General features: G+C 51.9%; 1 long non-coding RNA gene across 2 annotated transcripts; it reads left to right on the top strand.

The window, feature by feature from the left end:
* The first annotated feature begins 1288 nt into the window (after positions 1 to 1288).
* Positions 1289 to 13655, top strand: LOC111092665. 2 transcript variants are annotated; one of them, XR_005378981.1, is made up of 7 exons: positions 1289 to 1764; positions 3219 to 3499; positions 3965 to 5101; positions 5486 to 5939; positions 6170 to 6423; positions 7760 to 8199; positions 13274 to 13655. It is a non-coding gene; the product is annotated as an uncharacterized LOC111092665 (long non-coding RNA). The 2 variants fall into 2 exon arrangements; XR_005378980.1 differs by having other exon boundaries at positions 3965 to 5939.
* Positions 13656 to 13967: the final 312 nt, after the last annotated feature.

Genomic DNA, 13967 nt, shown 5'->3' on the forward strand with positions numbered 1-13967 from the left:
CACTGGGAGAAGGCGGCCGTCTGCATGGCCTCAGAGGAGAGGCCTCAGAGGAAGCCACCTCAGCCGACGGCTGACGCCTGGGTCTCGGGCTTCAGCCTCCGGCTGTTTGAGACCCGGCCTGTGGGGGCTTAGGGACGCAGCCTGGGTATGCTTACAGCCACAGCCGGGGCCTGGGAGAATTTAAATCCACGTCTCTTCCACCTGGAATGAGAGAAAGCATTCCTCATTCCCCAAAACCTCACCGGACCTTTACAACTGCACCTGTAATGCCACATGACATCAGCAGCTCCTGAATCTCAGTGCGAGAAACTTCCAGGCAAACGGCAGGTGAGGCCTGAGCCCCCGCCGAGTGTGGGTGAGAGCGCACGTCTGGGCCGCGTGGGTGGGCTTGTGACACGCGTGCATGGCAGACCAGCTTCTCTGAGCCACTCCACGCACCTTGATTCTGAAAGTATTTTCAGTGGAGTTTTTATTTGTGCTCCTGCTGCATGGAGAGCCACTTGTTCCTTCCCTCTGATTTCTGATTCTGCCACGGGCACCGTTAGAATGAGAGCTCTGATAAGAGAAAAAACTGGGCCAGGAATTAAATTAATGCTTTTAGACAAACATCCATTCTATCTCCGATTCTAATGCTAATTACATTTGTGGATCAAAGACCACTCGTTAAAGTTTTGCTTTTGAAAAACAGGGGGAGATTTTACTTTCTCGTTTGATATTTTTATGAGACTTGATGGGGGGCCCGTGGGGGAGGCAGGGTCTTCAGGGGAGGCCCCTCCAGCGAGGACTGGGAGGTGGGAAGGGGAAGGGCCCCCGAAACAGACCTTTGGGTCAGACTGCTGTCTTGTGTTTCTCCTTTTGCTCCGTGACTGCTCGATAGACACGGCAGCCTGTGTGCGCCCTGTGCTGGCTGCGGATGCTTCTAGATGTGGGGGGAGGACAGAGGATGTGAGAAATGAGCAAGGAAGAGACGCCATGAAGGATGTCGCCGTGTGATTCCAGCTCTGTGGCGTTCTGGAAAAGGCACAGTGATGGAGCCAGTGAGAGAGGTGGGTGGTGGCCAGGGTCCTGTGGGGAGGGGTGAACAGCCGGAGCTTGGGGGCTTTAGGGCAGTGAGAGGACTCTGTGTGCTAACTCACACCAGGTGGATGCATGATGGACATTCGCCCAAACCCACAGAACATTCAACACCAAAAGCAAACCTTAATGTCATCCCTAGACTCTGGTGCTGGAGACGCATCAGTGCAGGGTCACAATTGTGACAAACGTCTCCCTGGTGTGGATACTGGCAGTCAGGAGGCTGCTCATGTGGGGGCAAGGGAACTTGGAGAATCTCTGTGCCTTCCCCCCAGTTTTGCTGCAAACCTACAACTACTCTGAAAAGATTGAAGCCTATTTAAAAGGGGGAAAAGGATTGATAGAAGCTTTTAAAGCTAAGCAACACTGCTTTTGGCCTGAGACCCAGGTGGCAGCAGCACGGAGACCACACTCTCTGAGGAGGACAGACAGAAGGACAGCCGGTGAAAGACGAGGACGGTGGTACAGCCTCGGAAGCCAGCATGCAGAGAGGGCCGCGCACAATAGAAGGGACGGAGGCACTGTTGGAAAATGCAGCCCTGGGTGTCAGTCTCAGAAAGCCTGTTTCCGAAACAAACAACAGCTACGAAGAGGGTGGAATGGGAAGCAGGGAACCTGCGGGGGAGAGAGGAGCCACAGGGACACCCAGGAGAGGTGGTACCTGAACACCCCACTCATGTGCCTCAGCAGGTGCGTTCACATAATGACATGGGGTGTGGGTGTGCCGGCAAGCAGAAGGTGTCCTGGGGCAGCAGCTCCTGGTCTGTGTGCTCCCCGTCTCCCCTGTTTGCATTCACTGAATGGAGTTCAAACAGTTTTCCTCCTAGAGAAACACCCAAATAAATCCCTCCTGACAGAGGTGACCCCTGTGATAAAGGGAAAACAGAGCGGGAGCAGAGGGGGCAGCCAGGAAGGCTTCACTTGGCATTGCAAGTGAGACCAGGATGACAAGAATCAGGTCAGCACTGGGAGGACAGGCTGAGACTGTTGCCAACAAAGAGGGATCAGGGGCCAAAGCGCAAGGCCAGGTGTTCCAAAAACCCCAGTGTCTTCGCACAGTGAGCACGAGGGGCGGTGCTCATGGGCGGGTGACTATCTCAGTCTGAGTTCCAAAGGTCCTGTTTTCTGGGCAAACCAGGCCCGTGGTCACCATAACCGCCTGGGGGTCCGCTCAGTGAGGGCGTGACGGCCCTGCCAAGGGCTGTATTTTAGTTCAACCAAGAGGCCACTGGAGTGTTGGCACTGTTGCTGGTACCTGCCTGTGGTTCCAGCCTCAAGAGAAGCCTTTCCCAGAGCCCCGCTCTGCCCACCGAATGCTTGCAGTCTGGAGGGGGCTTCAGGTACTTACCTGATGTAAGTGTCCCTGCCATCCTCCCACATGTCTCCCAGCAGCTATAGGAGCACTAGGCCAGCCCCACCTGGGTCTCCATCCCGATGTGCCGCTCCCTGGCCTGTGCGCTCCACCTTCTCTCTGGATTCCAAGCAGAGCCTCAGCTGGCACCTCCTGCCCACTCCCAGAGTGCCCAGACAGCAGAGACAGACTTCTCACCCAGGAGATCCCCTTCCTGGTCTCTTGGAGTGTCTGGGGATGGCCCGAGGGGGATGCAGTCATGGTCTCCTGTGGTGTGGTCACTGCACAATCAAATTCATCATCTTTGATTCTGAATAAGCAAAATCCCACACCTGCATCCTGGCCCAGGAATAGGGCTCAGTTTACACAATACGGTCCAAAGAAAACCTGGCTTTTTCCCTCTGTGCCTTCAAATACTGATGGAGCATATGATGTCACATACCACAGTGCGTGCTCAGCTATTCTCAGGGCCTTTCCTGCCCTGTGGCGCAGCCCCCTCCACCTCCAGCTGAGCTGCCTGGGCCGCCTGTCCTCATGGCACTCCCTCCCTCTGTTTCCCCACCATTCCACCACCCCAAAACCAGGCGTGTAGTTTCTCCTGCACCACGACCACTCTTCTGTGCAGTTTGCGAGTGTGTGCGGTTTCCGTGAAGAATCTTAGTTGGTAGGTTGGGCGGCTCACATGGAGCTCCTGCATGTTAAATGTTTATTCTAGTAGGCTGAGGATGGTGGAGCTGCGACAAGAGAAGACGTGCCTCCGCTTTCCTCACTTCCAAATAATTTTATCTGACAGATTTCTAAGCATCAGACACTGTGATATGGATACAAACACCATTTACACTATGCGGACTTTCGAGTGCACGAAGCAAGGTGTCACTCTGATGATGACCTGCGCATTTCTGCTGATGAACACAAGACGAAGGGAGTCACGTTTGGTCTTTCCTTTGGGAGTTTCGTGTTTGGGAGGTCAGCAAATATCTCGGACCAATTCTCAAGTTCATGGACACTTCTTTGGTGTTGTACAACTCCTGTTGCCGCTTTGGGTAAACTGAAAGAAGCAAGCTGGTGTTGACAGTGAGTGTATAAATAGGGCAAGAAGCAGGTGCTTGGGGCTGGGCATGATCTAATCTAATTGCGAGAACATGAAATCCCTGTGATCCTCTTCATTTTGCAAATGTGGAATCTGGACTGGCCAGGGATGGAAATGGAATTATAGTTCAGCCCTGTCTACTTCCAAAGCTCACGTCCCTACCCTCTCTGAGTGCTCCTGTCCTTAGCTTTGGCTCGGCACTGCGGGGGTTACCGGTAGGAGGTCCTTCTAGCAGGGCGTCTGAGGGATGAGGATGCAAGGTCTGTCTTGAGCTTGCACTTGCACAGCAAGGCCATTGCTTTCTTGAGTGGGATGCTGGAGATGGTCGGGGGGGCGCGGTAAGCTCATTAATATAGGACTCCTATTCTGGCATTGGAAGGGAATATGAGGGAAACAAAGCAAAACCAGGCAACTCATGGCAATCACTGCTGACTCCTCTCCTCTTCCAGTTTCATTCAGGAGCTGTGCTGAGACCACGGAGTTTCACTTCATACCCCCCTAACTGACCATGAGCTGACATGGGAAACCAACAGGGAAGCCTCTGAAGTGTCCAAACAACATTGCTGCCCAGCTTAATATGTTGTCAATTAAAAGAATGATCTTAAGAATTGTTGTCCCTGGGGCTCCATCCTTGGTCATAGGCTCATTCCAAGGCTGCATCAAGGCTGTCCCCATGCGCCCCAAGCTAGGGTACCACAGTTTCTGCCAGAGCCCCCCACCTGGATGTCCTGCAAATCTGCCTCTGAGGCCACTTCCTCCCATGTCTTCACCATGGGGGTGGCACCTCTGTCCACACGAGCTCCTGAGCTGCAGACCCTGGAGACTTGACCTCCTTCTTCTCCATCTTCTACCCACGCAATTCACCAAACTCTCCTTCCCAGATTGAGTTCATTGCCGTTCTTAGTGCAAATGTGAATGCTCATCAGTGTCAGTGACCACGTGATATATTTACCTGCTAAAAATCTATGTCTCAACCGGTCTGTGAGCAACGTGGGGGCAGAGGACACAATTTATTTCCCCTTTCAATCCATTATCCCTAGCAGCATCTGACATATGATCTCGATATACATTTGTTGGATTAAAACTATTGAATGACTTGCAGAAGCAAAGTGCTAGCCAAGCATGAGCTGCAGCAAGCGCATGAATGGCAGCAGTCAGGGGGAAACTAATGGTCCCCAGACATTTGACCGTGTACTGGGGGCAGCCCCATCCAATGGCTCTGAGCATCCAGACCTCTCTCCAGCTTCAGCTGGGTACCGGCCACCTTTGGGGTTGCCTCAGGAACATGACAGCAGAGATGGGGGAGGTCTGTTCAAGTATGTATCTGTGTCCAAGCCGTCTCTTCTCCTGAGGACAGCAAATATCCTGGATTATGGCCCACCCTTGTGACCTCATCTTAACTCAGTATTGGGTATTGGCTCTCCATCACTGGAATTTGGGGAGACAGGGACATGGTTCAACACAATCCAGTGTGGAGATGTTGAGGGGCCTCAAGCCAGAAGTCTGGAAGCAGAGAGCATTCAAGAGGATGGCGCTCCTTTGCCTCAGCCAGAGGCGGACTGTGTCTGAGTGCTTGACCAAGGCTGGTGAGTGATCTGTCAGGATCCCCGTGGGGCCCTGGAGACTCACAGGCCTCAGCCCCCTACACACAGCAAACCTTACACGGGTGGCTGATGTGTGTCCATCAAAACACTATTCTGAAAATGTTGGCAAGGCATAACCAAGGATAGTTGAGGGGAAACTTCTCTTGGTAGAGTTCTTTCACCAAACAGATGAATAAGAATAGAAGGAACAGAATAGCAGCATTGTGCAGCCCTGGCTGCTGGAGTCATGGGTCCAGGCTTCATGCATGACGACCCCTGGCACCAGCGTCATGTGCTCCCTGCCTCACCCTGCCTCCACCCTGCAGCTCTTGCCCAAAACCCACATCCCCCCCCATTGAGCCTGGTGACCTGGATTCCGACTTCTAGGACCACACAAGATGAAGAGTAGTAACATGGCCATTGCAGACGGGATTGGTGAGCCTACACCAGGAAGCTCCGCCAGACACAGAAACTGGATTCTCCCACGCATGCAGATGAGGAAAGTGGGGAGTCTCCGAAGATTAAAGGAGGTTTAGGGATATCACTCCCAGGACAAGAGTGTGGCACTGCTTTGGCTCCTGATTTAAATCAACACGTGTAAAATTTAAAAAAATAAAAGCACGCAAATGTGGTTGGACTCCACACGACGTCCATGAGACAACTGGAAATTTGAACACAGGTGGGTTGTTGGTGCTATCAAGGTCTTACTGTCTATTAACATGATGGTATCACGGTCCTTATCTTTTACAGATACACTCTGAAGTATTTATGAGTAAAAAATTATGATGTCTAGGATTTGCCTCAGAATGATCCAGAGAATGGGAGGCAGATGGAGGTGCAGGTAGGGTCAGATGGGCTGTGAGAGATCCCATGGGGCCCACTTGGGAGATCCTGGGGCCAGGTGACTCCCACCGCAATGCCCTCTATGACCCCACTGACCCACTGGCTCTGGGGGCTGAGGACTGGCCATCTCTGGGCGGGGACACTAGTTCATTATCCCACCTTTGACAAGCATATGGCGAATGTTCGCCAGCACTGCTTTGTGTGCAAACAAGGATTTAAAATTTCTAGGACACACTGGTTGCTTTCTCCTTTTGCTGGAATCCATCAAGCCGAACTATTGTTTGCAGACTGTTTATGGATTCGAGGACTACTTCAACAGACATGGTGAATAATGAAAGTCACAGGAAAACACTCTCTGTAAAGAGAAAGAGGGAACCAGATATACTTGTCCCAGGCATCCCTTCTGCACTCCTGTTTCGAGCTGCATAGGACAGCAGCTATGAAGTTGGTCCCACTCCTCAAGCAGCCCCTTGGACACACAGGTGAGGGAGCCCTGTCTTTGGGAGGTGAAGCCTGGTGACTGTGGGGTATCTGCATATCCCCAGGTCCCCATTGCCAGCTCCGACCACTGCTCTTTGCTCCCGGGTGAAATTTCATACTCCTTTGATGTGTACTGCTGTCCCCTGGGCAGTAAGCATGCCTGGAGGCTGCCAGGGAGCCTGGGCTGCGGCCTGCATCCAGCAGCGATGGCCCAGGACCAAGGGCGGGTCAGGAACACCATCGTGGCAGAACAGGGAGAGCAGGGACTGGGTGGGCACAGACGGGTGGCACAGAGAAGCTGCCAGCCCCAAGGTCCTGGGGCTCCTTGAGCTCACCAGGGTGATGGGATGAAGGCGTAGGAGGGTTCCCATTAGTAGTTTGAGCCAAGCCAGTGAGGAGGGAGGATGTGGAGGCCACCAAGCCTGGTGCCCGCAGCACGTGGCCCACACCATCTGGCTAGGTTCTCTCCCCTTGCACCTCTGCCATCTACCAAGCTCCCTTCAGTCCCTCCCACTCCCTGACATGTGGAAGATTGACTCAACCTTCCTCTCTGCACTGGGGTGAACACTGGCCCCCCCGAATCTGTGTTTCCCTGGAACCTCAGAATGCAATCTTAGTGTGAAAGGGTTTTTTTGCAGATGTAATGAGTTATAATGAGCTCACACTGCTTGAAGGAAGGGGCCCTACATCCAAAGTGACTGTGTCCTCTCAGAAGGGGGGAGAGACTGCAGGACCCCGTGGGGGCGGTGCCAGGGGTCTCCAGTGCTCACTGTGCCCAGCGTGTGTCTGTGGGCTGGGAAAGCCAGGGGTGGCAGGCAACGGCCAGGAGCTGGGCTTCGGGCCTGCCACAGATCCCTTGTTCGTGCCTTCAGAGAAGGCAGGGCACCTCTGACCCTAGCTTTCTCACTTCTGGCCTCTGGAACTGTGCGAGCTCAAGTTTCTCTTATTCCAGAGTGTGCTCCTTTGTTATGACAGCTGTGGGAGCTGCATGCTCTACCAGCCGAGCCCCCTGGCAGTCCCGGGGGGTTCCAGCAGCCTGTGGGCAGCCCCTCCGACTGTCCTGGCGGGAACCCCAGACCCCATCTAGCTCCCCTTGAACCTGGCCACCCTCACCAGGGGACGCACCCTGAGCCTGACACCCCTGCAAACCTTGCAAGTCTGACCACACCCCACTCCCCTTGTGAGCTCATACTGTGTTTCTGGGGATGAGTGCTCGGCAGGCTTGCCTGGGGCATGTTGGAACCGAGGCCCCGAGCTTCTCCACCCACGCATCCACTCCCTTTGGCGCAGAAGCACACAACTCCTCTCAGTGAATGGCGTTTCCTTCTTTACCTCTAGAGTCTAGGCTGGCGGGACCTGCTATGGACGGCAGGATGGGAGACACGGGACAGCGCTCCTTCTGACCCACGACAGGCCTGTGGGTCTGCACTCTGCTTGCGCAGTCAGCTTGAGAACGCACGCCTACTGGGGGTGAGACCCACGGAACCATGGCCAGCCGACCCTTTACATGGGAGAAGCCACGGCCAGGTCCCCAAGCAAGGCCATTTAACCCTCAACCACCACTCCAGGGAGCCACCAGCGCTTGGTGCAGGTCACCGAGGTCTGCGAGCTTGCACTCGGCACCTTGTGGGCATGGTTTACTGAGACATTTATCCAGAACACAGCTCCTAGACTTGCCCGTTTGAGTACACACGTTTCTTCTGAACACCTTGTCCCCTTGTTGGCCTGGACCCTGCTGCTGGGCATTCGATCCAACCACATGCCATTGGTTCCAAAAGGTGTTGTTGTTTGCATTAACATTTCTGTGATCAGCATGTGTTTTGCAGTGTTTTGATGTATTCTGTGTCCAACAGAAGTGTACTTATAAGAAGATACCATAACTTCAGTTCACTGAACATCTCAGGATAGCCTGAAAATTCTCTGAATATAGGTGAGATTATTAGAAAGGGAGAGAGAGAGAGAGAGAGAGAGAGAGAGGCAGGCAGCATCACCCATGGCTTATGACCACCTGTTGTCCCCAAGTGTATGGGAAAACCTGAACAGTGATGATTCTGGCCTCAGAATGTTTCAGAAGAGTCAGAGTCTGAATGCAGAAGTTTGCAAACAGATTTATTCTGTGTGTGCTTTGCCTCTTGCAAGCACAGAGAGCTGTGTGGTATGAATCCAGAGTCTACCTTGGATGCACACAATATGCATACGATGCAAATTCCAAGGGATAAAACAGCACCATTCCATAATGTAAGCATCAGCCTAATTTATTTCTTGAATGAACATAAAATAATGGCAGGTCTTACAACTGACGATGCCTCAGAGGGAAGGAGACTTGGGATTCCCTCAGTGGCACCCTAGAACGCTGGCACAGCTACCGTCAGCCACACCTGGATGCATGAATGCCGTGGGTGGCATCCCTCTCGGACCTCACCCCACCACTCGCCCCTCCTTGTGATTTCCAGGGAGCCGGGAGTCCTGTGTACACTCTACGCACCCCTTGGCAGCTTTGCTTCTTCCCCTCCTTTGGTCTACAAGGTGTGAACTCTCATTTCCTCCGCTCCTGCTCTGACCCTCACACCTGTCACTCCCCTGGGGGGCATGGCAACCTGTCAGGAGTTGGCTGGTCCACCCCAAACACCCAGACTCATTCTTGACATCAAATCCCACATCCACCTGACCAGCCAATCTGTCAAAATATGGTCAACATATTTGGCACTTGTCCCCAACCTCATGCTTGCACACACATTGTGAGCTGTCTGCATTTCTCACCCGCTTGACTGCAGTGGCCTCGTGGCTAGTGTCCCTCCTGCCACCACCCCAACAGCCCTTGTCTGTTGTCCCAGTGGCAGCCAGAGATGCTGTGCTATCACCCTCACATTCATCCTGCTCCAGCTGCACTTGGCCACTTTGTAGGACCTGCCAGGTTGTCCCTGCCTCAGGACCCTTGCATTGTCTGGTCTGACATCCTGGAGCAGTCTTCTCTTTGACCTGGCCAGGATTCATATCACAGCTTCCTTTAGGGCTTTACTTCAATCCCACCTGCTCACTGGCTTCTCCTTGCCGTCTTATATGGAAAGGTAATACCTAGCGGCATTTCCTTGTTGCCTTCCTTGTCACTTAGCACCCACCACTCATATCCTGCATGCTCACCCCCATCTTGGAGTTGGCACTGTGCTTCAGAGAACGTGAGCTCACGGAGCAGGTGTGTGGGCTCCTATCCCCCAGGGACAGACTGTGCCTGGCTCATGGCAGGCAATCGGTAGCTTTCCAGGTGAAGTTAACAGAATGAATTTCCTCCTAGCCCCACCTGGTCCTCTTCTGTGACCTGCTATGTCATGCATGGTTTTCCCAAAAGAGCTTCCTGGACCCCAGCCCACCCACCTTGTCCCCTGCAGTAGTACATCCCACAACATTGCCCATATTCCTACCCTTCTTACACCTTGTTCTTTCCCAATTTTCTGCTTATATGATGTCACTCCTGACAAAGCCTGGCAGCACAGCCCTCTCTGAGATGTGGCTGGCCTCATGGCTACGGGGCACCTGTCTTCTCTGCTCTCAACAGAGAACCCTGCACACAGCAGCGTCCCCCCCCCACACACACACATACATGTGCGGAGTGAACGGGAGGGATACCCGTGCTCCTCCCAGCTCATACCACGCATTGTCACAGGCCCTGTGTATCACCTCCTGCCCTTCCTAGATCTGTGCTCTATGGACAGCACACAGCAAATATTTGCCAAATAGAATTAAGTGGTAGCATTTTAGCTATTGGCGCCTTTTTCCAAGCAGTGCAGTTAGTGCTCTTGTCCTGACAGCCCCCCAGACACCCTTCCCAGCACCTAAGCCGGTCCCACATCATGCATCCTCTCCGTGGCTTTGAAACTGCCTTCAGGACTATGAATGAGCACTTCAAGAGTGTATTATAAATTCAGACATGTCTATTGGGCTTTCAAGTGTCGCAGCAGGAACCTCTTCCTCCAGCAGCCTGGGGGTGGAAGGCTTCCCCACCTTTCCAGAGTGGCTCCTCCCACCGCATTATCCTGCCTGAAGTTAAAGACGGGAAGAAGACGGAAAGCCACCTGGTGGAGCCTCTAAAAGCCCCTCCGTGTTTCCACGAGGCAGGTTTTCTGCTGCTCTGGTGTCACATCGTTCACACTGTTGCCGGCTCATCTCATGGGGGCATCAAGCCCAGATTTCGTTGTTCTCATAACCTTGCCCCAAACGTGGCAATCTGCTTAAGCCCTAATCTTTTCATTGCCGAAGAAAAGCACTAAAACAGGCTAGCTGAGGAAGCACTAAAGCACAAAAATGAGACTAGACATAAGTAGCGAGCGCAGAAAGGGATGAGGGCGCCAGCGTGCAGGAGGGTTTGTGGGTTGCCCATGCCCCATGCACCAGAGAACCTCTCTTGCTGGTTACACGCGTGGCAGTTACTAAGAGGGCAGTGCTGGCCGTGGGTCCCTGTCCTCGGATCCAGACCTTGCTCTGGCTACCTGGTCCCCGGCTGCCCCTGCTGCTAACCATTCCCTGGGAGCCCCCTTTCTGTTTCTTCACAGCTCTCTGCCCTTCTGGAAAGATGCTGCTCATGTCTTTATTGACGTGTTTAGTTTCTGCAGCCCCAGTAGATTCTAATCTGTGATAAAAAGGTCCATCTCTGTCCTGCACGGTGGCACCTCACTACCCAGAATGCGCCTGCTCAGGCACGACACGGTGAGTGGCATCCACACAGCCACCCCGCCAGAGCCCGATGCAGCATCTTGTGCCCTGGCTTTGCTCCCTCCTTTGCCCACTTGCTCCCAGAGCCCTGTGTTACCATCTCCCGCTGCTGCTCAGGCTCACACATCACTTCTCTGCCCCCTCCTCCCAGAGCTTTCTGCTCTGAGATTTATCATGACAAAGCCTAGGCATTTCAGCTCTGAGCTTAGAGGAGAGGAATACACAGTATTTCACCTGTGAAATAAGCACCATGCTCCCTGCTTATATTTAAAAATGTCTGAGAAAGTCCTTAGCCCCATGAGGAGGTTCCAACATGAGTGACTTGGCTGGGCAGGTGTCTCTGAGCCAGCAAGAATCCCTTTCTTTTTTTTTTTTTTTTTTTTTAATTTTTTTTTTTTTTTTTTTTATGATAGTCACAGAGAGAGAGAGAGAGGCAGAGACACAGGCAGAGGGAGAAGCAGGCTCCATGCACCGGGAGCCCGACGTGGGATTCGATCCCGGGTCTCCAGGATCGTGCCCTGGGCCAAAGGCAGGCGCCAAACCGCTGCGCCACCCAGGGATCCCAAGAATCCCTTTCTATTGAACAAAATATTTATAGAGGAAGTGCAATTTAGAGAGACTTTGACATATGTGCAAATCAACCTTGACACCTTTCAAGCGACCTTCCCTCCAGCCTCTGGTTATGGGATTGATGGGCTTGGTTTCCACCACCTGCATGGTTCTGAGCACTCTGCCGCTTACTGTTGGGATCTCATTTGCCTGCAAGCAGGGAAGGGCCCCTCCACAGCAACAATTTGAGCTTAGAAATCACGCTGGCCGCCCATGGGCCTAGTGGTCCTCAGATACATTCTCCTTCACTGCACACACACACGTGCACCCACACACATACAATTACATTAGGGGTCATATTTGAATATGAGGAGAAAGGGCCTGACTAGTGGAGGCATCAGAAGCCAGGGACATATCACCTCCAGCGGTGCCAGGTCTGAGTGTCTTTAAGGGTCTGATTGGCCCTCAGAGCGTGGGTTCCCTAAATCCAGCAGCCCAGGCACCTTGCTTGCCAGCCCCAGGCAAACCCCCTATTTGCAAGACTAGTTTTTTATTTTAATTTTTTAAATTTAAATTCAATTTTCAAACATATAGTATAACACCCAGTGCTCATCCCATCAAGTGCCCTCCTCAGTGCCCGTCACCCAATCACCCCAACCCCCCCGCCCACCTCCCTTTCCACTATGCCTTGTTCGTTTCCCAGAGTTAGGAGTCTCTCAGAGTTAGGAAGTTTGTCTCCCTCTCTAATTTTTCCCACTCAGTTCCCCTCCTTTCCCCTATAATCCCTTTCACTATTTCTTATATTTCCCATATGAGTGAAACCATATGATGATTGTCCTCTGATTGACTTATTTCATTCAGTATGATACCCTCCAGTTCCATCCATGTCAAAGTAAATGGTGGGCATATTACTCAGCCATCAGAAAGGACAAATGCACGTCTAGTTTCTTTCAAGAACTCAAATACTGTGACCACGCAGGGCCTGCAATCTGCAATGAACCCCAAGGCTGGATCTGAGGCAGAAATGGCCCCCAGAGATGGAGCATGAGCCCCCCACACCCTTGGACCTCATACTCCATGCCCCTGGTTTCTGAATGACTTTGGAATCCCCATGCGGTTTCCTGAGGAAACCTCACAGAATTTTGCTTGTTTATTTGAAATACTTTAACAATATGTATATAATAATTCCAAATGTTGTATTTTAGATGTAGGAATAGAGATGCAGTTTTCATAACTGCAAATCATATTATTTTACCTGCACGCACTTCAGTATGTGTGCCTCAAAGATGACCATTTTCCTTGAGATGTGCCACAAGGCTGTTGTAGTCTAAACCATTATCAGTAATTCATGAATATGAAATAGTACCCAGTCTGTGGTCAGTTTCTTTGAATATTATTTTTATAAAATATTATAGGGTTTTCTACCACTTATAAATCATATTTTGGTATGATTGAAATGATCCATACACAAGAGTAGCAGGACACATAGAGAATGAGACATTCTACCCACTGAGACCTCCTGTTCTCCCCACACTCACTTCCACTTCCTGTCCCACAAACATTATTAACATTTCTCTGTGTCCTTCTGTTTTTCAGCTCTGAATATTCACACAAGCAAACAAACGTACCCTTGTTGTTCTATACAAATCCAATCAGGCTCTGCTTGCCGTTTGGCTCCTGGCTTCTTCCTGCTGAACTTGGCCGTCCTGGTGGCTTTTCCTGGGAGCATGTGGAGCATGGCCGTCGACCCCTCAGCACCCTGTGCTACCACCTAATGCCCAGGCACGCTGGCTGACCACTTGTGCACATCTGGTTTCTCTTTAATTCTCTGCTACTCCCCAAAATAATGGCAGGAACATCTTCGTGCACATATGCAAGTGTCTCTGGAGGTCCCAGTTCTGGGGATTACCACAGAGGGTGCTGAAATAAAATCTGTGCTGTGACACCAAGATGTGGGCCATGAAGCAGTGCCATAGCCTTTCAGGGGGACAGTGAATCATCCCACTCTTATTATGTTAATGCCCTTGATAAAATAATGTTTACATTAATTTCTACACCTCTGGTACTGGCATGAAGTAATGGTTTATTTATGATATTTCACAAAATGTTCCTATATCGACAGCACCAGTATTTCCCATTAGTGATTATTTTTTATAGCAGCAGAAGGTGGGCACGGTGGCCGATGGATGGGGAAAGCTTGAGAATCACAGGGTCTGGGGTCCTTAGAGCTGATGAGCCGATGGCTTTAGAAGAAGTGCTTGCTCATCTCCAAGAACTATCCCTGGAGTGG

The sequence above is a fragment of the Canis lupus genome, chromosome 26 (genome assembly GCF_011100685.1).
Source record: "Canis lupus familiaris isolate Mischka breed German Shepherd chromosome 26, alternate assembly UU_Cfam_GSD_1.0, whole genome shotgun sequence".
Classification (NCBI taxonomy): domain Eukaryota; kingdom Metazoa; phylum Chordata; class Mammalia; order Carnivora; family Canidae; genus Canis; species Canis lupus.